The following is a 7,875-nucleotide window of genomic DNA, read 5'->3' as shown; positions in this document are numbered from 1 at the left end:
ATACAGCCAGAAGGCAGGTGCAGGGAGCACATGCTAACAGGAATTTACAGAGAACAACGAATAAGAATTTTCCATCTACAAATCCCGAGTGGGACCCTAATCAGCCAGGACCCAGGGGAATGTTGACTAGATGTCAGAGACAGATTTTATTTGGAGTAAGACATGCAATGCCAAAAGCCATAAATTTTGACCCATTTATTAAGTGAGACAAGAATTAAAGGAGTCCCCTTCAGCCTTTATGGAAAGACTGAAGGTGACCACCAGAAAATATACTCATTTGAACCCAGAAAAACACAGAAAAAGCAATTCAGTTGGTCTCTATATTCATAAGACAATCAGCCCCAGATTGGGGGGGGGGGGGGGGGGAGTAAAAAAACCTTCAGAAACTAGAAGAACCTGAATCCAGAGATCTGGGTAAAATGCTTGAAGTAGCTTGGCATGAAGGAGACCAGAGGAATCAACCCTAGCTGAACACCTGGTTACACTGAAGCTAGGGAATGAAGAAATAGAATTTTTGGTAGATACGGGAGCCACTTCTTTGGTATTGAATACACGTAAAGAGAAAGTTGATCATAAACCAGTAGGTGTTGTTAGTGCGACAGGGCAAAGAAAAATTAGCCTTTCTTAGAGCCATTAAAGTTTAAATTGGAGAAGCAATGGGCAACTCACCAGTTTCTGTATATGCCTGAATGTCCACTGCCTCTGTTATGATGAGATCTATTAAGTAAATTAGATGCTCAAGTAACTTTTAAAGATGGAGAGATTAAATTACTAATACCAGAACAGAATCAAAAGCCACAGAGGCGAGAGCGTTTATGTTACAGGATTCCTCCAGGGAGGAACAGGTTCCCGAAGAAGTGGAAAACGTAGTAATTCCTTTGGTTTGAGCGAGCGGAGCTCCGGAGCGACCTAAGCGGGCAGAGCCGGTAAAAGTAACCTTAAAGCCTGGAGCCAAGCCGGTAAGGCAAAAACAATACCGTATTAAGCGAGAGGCTCGAAAAGGATTAGAGAAGTTAATTATAAATTTTTTTCAGAATATGAGCTCTTAGTAGAATGTGAATCAGAATATAGTACTCCTGTGCCGCCAGTAAAGAAATCTAGAGGCAAAGAGTATTAGCTGGTTCACGATTTAAGGGCTATATCTCAGGTGGTCCAAGATCTACATCCGGTAGTAGCTAATCCATACACTTTACTGACCTCTTTTAAAGGAGGAGCATAAATGGTTTACTGTACTAGATTTGAAGGATGCCTTCTTTTGCATACCTCCAGGCATAAAAAGTCAAAGCCTATTTGCTTTGGAATGGGAAAGCCCCACCACAGAATGAAAGACACAGCTAACATGGACCGTACTTCCACAAGGATTTAAAATTAGTCCTACGATATTTGGGACTCAGCTGGCAAGAAAAAAATTAGAAATATAGAAATGTATAGAAAAAACAGAACCCAGGGAGAGGCATACTGTTACAGAATGCAGACGACATTCTGATAGTGGCAGAAAGTAAAGAATAATGTTTTGAAATTTTTAAATTTTCTGGGCCAAGGAAGATGCGGAGTTTCCAGAAACAAAACCCAAATAGGAGAAGAAGCAGCCATTTATTTAGGATTTGAAATATCTCAGAGACAAAGACAATTAGAAAGTGAAAAGAAAGAAACTATTTGTCAAATTCCCGAACCTTGCGGCCCGAAGGAACTGAGAGCTTTTCTGAAAATAGTGAAATAGCGTCAGCTCTGGATTCTGAACTACAGACTGTATGTAAAACCATTATACGAGGCACTGAAAGAATCAAAGGATAAATATTTAACCTGGACGCCCGGATGCCAAACGGCATTCAAAGAACTGAAAAGAGCCTCAGTGATGGCCCCTGCATTAGGCCTACCCGATTTCGCTAAACCTTTTGAGTTGTTTGTCCACGAAAGACAACATTTAGCCCTTGGAGTGCTGACACAGCGACTGGGAACCTGGAAGAGACCCGTGGGCTACTTCTCCAAACAACTCGACCACGTGAGTAAAAGATGGCCTGGATGTTTACGGGCAGTGGCAACAGCAGCGCTGCCGATCCAGGAAGCCCCAAAGTTAACAATGGGACAAAAGATGACAGTATGTGTCCCGCACATAGCGGTGACTGTTTTAGAACAAAAGGGGGGTCGTTGGCTATCCCTTAGCAGAATGTTGAAATATCAAGTTGTTCTGTTAGAACAAGACCATGTGGAATCGAAGACTACTGCTATACTGAATCCTGTATGTTTTTAACAACAGAAAACCTTACGGACAATTTCGAACACGATCGCTTGCTAACTATTGAGCAAGTCTATTCCAGCAGACCAGGCCTGAGACACAAACCTCTGGGAAAATCCTGATCTGGAGTTGTTTACAGATGGAAGCAGCTCTGGGCGAGAAGAGAATGGCCGGATATGCTGTCGTTATCACCGCCGAGGGAATGGAGTCAGGGGCGCTGCCTGCGAACACCTCAGCACAGAAAGCAGTATTGGTAGCGTTGAAGCGAGCTCTGCGAATGGCAGAAGGACGAAGGATAAATATCTAGACTGATTCCAAACATGCATTTGGTGTGATCCACGATCATGGAGCTACTGGGAAGGAAAAAGGACTGCCATCAGCCCAAGAATCATTGATACAGCATAAAGAAGACATTCTCCAACTTCCGGAAGACGTGCAGAAACCAAAAGAAGTGGCGGTAAAGCGTTGCAAAGCTCATCGATTCGGCCAGACGGCTGTAAACATAAGCAAACGATTGACAGATAAAGCTGCAAAGAGGACTGCAGAGCAAGGTATCCTTGCACTAGTACCAGTAAAACAGATCGGAATTCCAAAGTTGAAACCGAGATTATTATAATAAATTGGATGAGCAATTAGCAGAACAATTGGAAGCATCACAAAACACAGAGAGATGGTAGGTAACACCAGAAAAACAAGTAATAATAATAACAACCCCACAAGTTATGACAGAACTTGCAAAAGAAAAGCATGAGCAAACACATTAGGGTGTAGATGCTACGGTTTTGAGTTTAAAAGCATCTGTAGCGTGTGTAGGCATGACAAGAATAATTAAACCCATGGTAGCTAAGTGTCCAATCTGTCCTAGAAATAATCCCCTGAACCAAAGGAAACCACCTTTAGGAGTAACAAAACAAAAAATTATCCCGGAAATTATTAGCAAATTAAGTTCTCTGAGTTACCCAGACAAAATAGATATAGCAGTATTTGTTAGTGATGATGGACAAATTTTCTAGTTGGCCAGAAGCTTTCTCGTGCTGCACCAACAAAGCTAGAGTAGTAGTTAAAATGTTGCTGAAAGAAATAATACCAAGATTTAGAGTGCCAACAGGAATGTCCTCTGGGAGAGGACCACATTTTTTTGCAGAGGTAGTTCAACAAATTAATAAAATTTTGGGTATAAAATGGAACCTGCATATGCCCTAGAGACCACAATCAAGTGAAAACTTTGAGAAGATGAACCAAACACTGAACTGACATAGTGGAATATTATTGATCTAGGATGGAAGTATTGAGAAAATGATTATTTCAAAACTTCCAAAGGGGGGAAATGTAACCAAAGCGATGAAATCAACCAACCAGAGACGGTGTTCCATTACGGGAACACGGAGCGTACGAATCAGCGCATCTGTCGATCTGCATTTTAGTCCCTAGGCGATTGTTAATGTCAGCAGAACAACAGACAACGTGCTTCTGTCAGAAAAGGATGACAAAACGCGGTTTCGTGTAGCGCACTGAGAAAACTAGCCAAGACTGCCAAGATTAAGAGCCAAGAAGGTAAAAGGCAATTCTGGCAGGGGGAGATCGCGACCACCGACTCACGGACCACCACCGAGCCTGCGCAGCGATTTACATACGGAACGAGCCAGTTTGTACCGATCAGTAGACAGGACGATAATGAATATGTATGAATACGTAAAATTTTGATCTACAAATTCTACGGGAAAGGTGTGTGAGGGACGCACGCCAGGAGGAGCGATCCCCCGTGCATCTGGCGCCGTGAATAAAGAACGCCTGCTCTTTAATACTAAATCGGCGTTGAGGAGTTGTTTCCGATTTTACCGCGTTTTTCGGTAACACACGGAGTCAGACCAAGAGGGCCAGAGAAAGACAAAATACCGACAGGCTACAGAACAGAGCAGGAGGAATAAAAAAATAAAAACGGAGCCAGAGCCAGGCAGAGAGAGGCGGAGAAAGAACAAGTAGCCACAGGCTACAGGACAGAGAGAGGGAGGCCTGAAAAGACGGGGAGGCAGGGAGCCACTCAGAGCGAGATGGAGAAAGAAGGGGCGGGGGGGCGCCAAAAAAAAAAAAAAAAATTTTGCAGCAGGTAAGGAAAGAGAGGGGGCCGGGGGAGAGACAGGGAGGGCCCAGGATGCACAAGAGAGGCAACGGGGCCCCAGTGGCCCAGGACTCACCGCGACTCTCGCTCTCAGCGCTGCTGGCACAATTTAGCCGTTCAGATGCTTCTTTCCCCTCCTCTCCGCCCTGCCTCTTCTGCAGCTCCAGACTCTAGGCCGTCCTCCACCTAAAGAGGATACACGGGTGTCTTACCGCTCTTACGAGATGAGGCTTCCTAGGCACGTAGCGTAGCCTAGCTCGCTCGTGCCGGAGCTGGGGGCAGGAGCACGGGGCAAGGGGGGCCAGGGGAGGCTGAGGGGGAGCTCTGGTGAGCTGGGGAGTCGGCTATCTTCTGCACCCTGGGCAGGGGGAAAAGGTCATCCTCCTCCTCCTCCTTTCCCTCTTCCCTTCTATCAGCTCCTGGGTAACTCCTGGGGCTGCCCTCACCCGCTCGCCTTTAGCATACCAGAAGCCTGCCTCGGCAGGTCGTTTGAAGCTTCCCATCCCACCAGCCCCAGTAGTGCAGGCACACAAGGAGACACCCCTGCACCCACCAAAGGGGCTCGCTCACCTCGCCGGCAGCCCTAGGCCTCACCCGACACAGGGAATCGTGTCCGACACACCACCACGCTGCAGCAGGAGCGGAGGAGGCCTTTCCTTACCAGGAAGCAGCAACGAGCACGGCGGCATCACCTCGCAGGCACCGCAGCATCGCAGGGCTGTCACCTGCGGAGAGAGCAATGGGGATCACAGGGACGCCACCGCGTGTGCGCGGCTCCCGGGCTCAGTACCCAACTCTGGTCGCTGGGCAGCAGCATTATCTGAATTACTCTTCTCGATTAATACCATCCAGAAACCGTAACTTGGCTGCATCCACAGAGCTTCTATTCCTCTGCACCTTTCCCCCTCGCAGCCCCAGCAGCACCGTTCATTGCCTCTGCACCAAACAGCAAAGCGTCTCGAGCATTTCAGTCCTTTCCTCTCGACTGCTTACAAAAATCTGGTGCTTGCTACTGTCCATGCCACTGCCCCCCCCGCCCATGCCTGAGGGAGGAGAAGCAGCACAGCAAACCTGGGGAACAAGGTTGGGTCCCCCACCCCCGCAGAATAAGCCCCAGGAACTGCTTGTAGGCATGTGGCATCAGGGTTGTGATAGGGTTTTGTTTTGGTTTTCTTTTTTTTCCCCTGCCTTCTTTACATAATGTATTAATTGGGGTTGCTTTTCCAAACTACTGAGTTCTGTGGGGACTTTTTGTGCTTTTACCCTACAAAAAATGGTCATTTTCACTTTCGGTTTTGTGCATGAGAATGGTTGGTGGGTGCTTTTAGGTGGTTGTTCCTTCCCCACCACCACCCTTTTTTTCCCTTTCCAGCTGCACAAATCCAGCTGGAGTTGGCTTTCCCAGAAGCCCCAAGTTGTTTTCTTTCCACCAGAATTCTTTCTGTTTTTTTCACCCCCCATTGCAGACCCAGAGTCAGGGGGTTTGAGGTATTTTTGTGCCCAGGCAGCAGCTCCCAGGCTGCATAAGCAGCCCCACAGGGGGAAGTCCCCGTTTGAGGGAATCGGCCCCAAATTGGGATGGGAAAGTGAAGACAAGGGAAAAAAAAACCTGAATAACCTGAAAAAGAACACCTACTCCAGCCCACCAAGCACCGGTCACCTTGCCTGACTCACCTCCAGGGCCCAGATCACGCTCGGCTCATCGCTTAGCGCCCTCGGATCACAAAAAAAAAGAGTAAAACCCATAATGGAGCCCTATAGCCATCAGTCACATCTTCCCTCCAGTACTACACAGACTCACCTTCTTCCAGCGCTCCCCTGGGCTCTCCTCCGTTGCCCTGCACGACTCATCCACCTGCACCTGGAAAAACAGTGTTACTGAACAAGTCACCTGGAGGCACAGCAACAGCTTAACCATTCCACAGCTCTTGCGCCCCCGTAGGAATACCATCTAGAGCCCAACTACAGCCTGCCGTTAAAGGAAATGCGTTAAATCAAACGTTAAGCCCTCGCACGTACAAGCCGGAACAGCAAACACACAGCACGCTCGCGCACCCAGGGCGCAGCCCGACGGAGGTCCACGCGCACCTCGCCGGTCTGATGCGGAGCCGCCCAGCATCCCTGAGAGCACAGCTGCAGGCGCAACAGCAGTGTCACCTACACCCATCTCAGCGCGCAGCGCTTCTGAAGCTTTAAGCTGAAAGCCCTACCTTGACCCTTGGCCACACTAGAAGCGAGCCGTGGCTAGGACTCCACAGAAACACAGCAACACAAATTGCACACCCACAGCGGCGACAGCCTTGCAGCTATTTAGACCAGGAACAACAGAGAAAAGTAAAACAGCTTCATCACCCGCACAGGAAAAGCAGCAGACGGAGACAAAGGGTCAGCATTCACAGCCCTTACAGAACACAGGCGTTCTCTCTCCTTCCACTCCTAAACCCATCCCCACTTAGGTCTAAGTATCACAGCCCTGCTGTGGCAATATCGAGAGCGGGGAACAAGAGCCCTGCCGCCCGCCGTTTGTGCGGCAGGACACAAAAACAGAGGGACATGTTTTGCCACACACAACCCTGAATCTCCTGAAAATTTATGTTTACCAAAAATAGCCATTTGGAACATATTCCCAAAAACATTCGGCAATGAAACGCTTACGTGCTTGACACCCGCACATTTTTGGGGAACTTGCTATTTGCTTCCTGGTTTTGCTGGTCTTCCCTCAGAAGTTCTACCTGCAGCCAAGTTATTCCCACCCGCCCGACCGGTTCAACCATTCACCTTCCTGGTATTACCAGCACATTGACACAGGCGAGGAACTTAACTGCTCTTCTAAAACTATCCAAATGACAATCACAGCCCTGAAAGAGGAGTGGAAGAGAAGAAAAGGAGAGATCAGGCAGCAAAGATGCCCTGCAGGCTGCTGCCAGCCAACACTGCACTCTTTTGTTAAAGCCACCCCACCCCCCCAAACGCAAAAATAAACCCCATGACTTTGTGGAGTGCGGTTTTTTTTTCTTTTCCGCAGTCCTTCTGGAGCTCATCCCTGTCTCAGCATCTTGTCTTGTCAGAGCATGAAGATGCAGATGATCTGTATCCCGACGACATCTGCATGGGATGAATACATTTTCAGAAATAGACCAGATCTGTGAGACTCCTGTCACCTTTGTGGTTTTAATAATCATAACTCAATTTTGTCGACTGACACACTTGTGAGAACTAACTTTGAAACTTAGCCTCTCCTTGGGGAAAAAAACGTGTTAGACACCAAATGAAACTGATTCAGAGCTCCGAACCACGATGGAGCCGATAGAGCTGCTGTGACTTAGTTTGTATGATTAATTAATTGGTTAATAACTATCCTAAGCAGCACAGAAAGAAGAGCTGGACCCAAAGAGGGTGCGCTACGCTGGATCCAAAAAGCACCCTTCCTCCAGAGACCCGCCTCAGGTGGCGAGTTCGCTCTGGTGCATGCCGGCCTCCCGAACTTCGGGGTCCGATGTGACCGGACCCCCACCTCCGG

This window comes from Phalacrocorax carbo, chromosome 31, assembly GCF_963921805.1.
Source record: "Phalacrocorax carbo chromosome 31, bPhaCar2.1, whole genome shotgun sequence".
Taxonomy (NCBI): domain Eukaryota; kingdom Metazoa; phylum Chordata; class Aves; order Suliformes; family Phalacrocoracidae; genus Phalacrocorax; species Phalacrocorax carbo.
Note: the sequence above shows the minus strand (reverse complement) of the source record.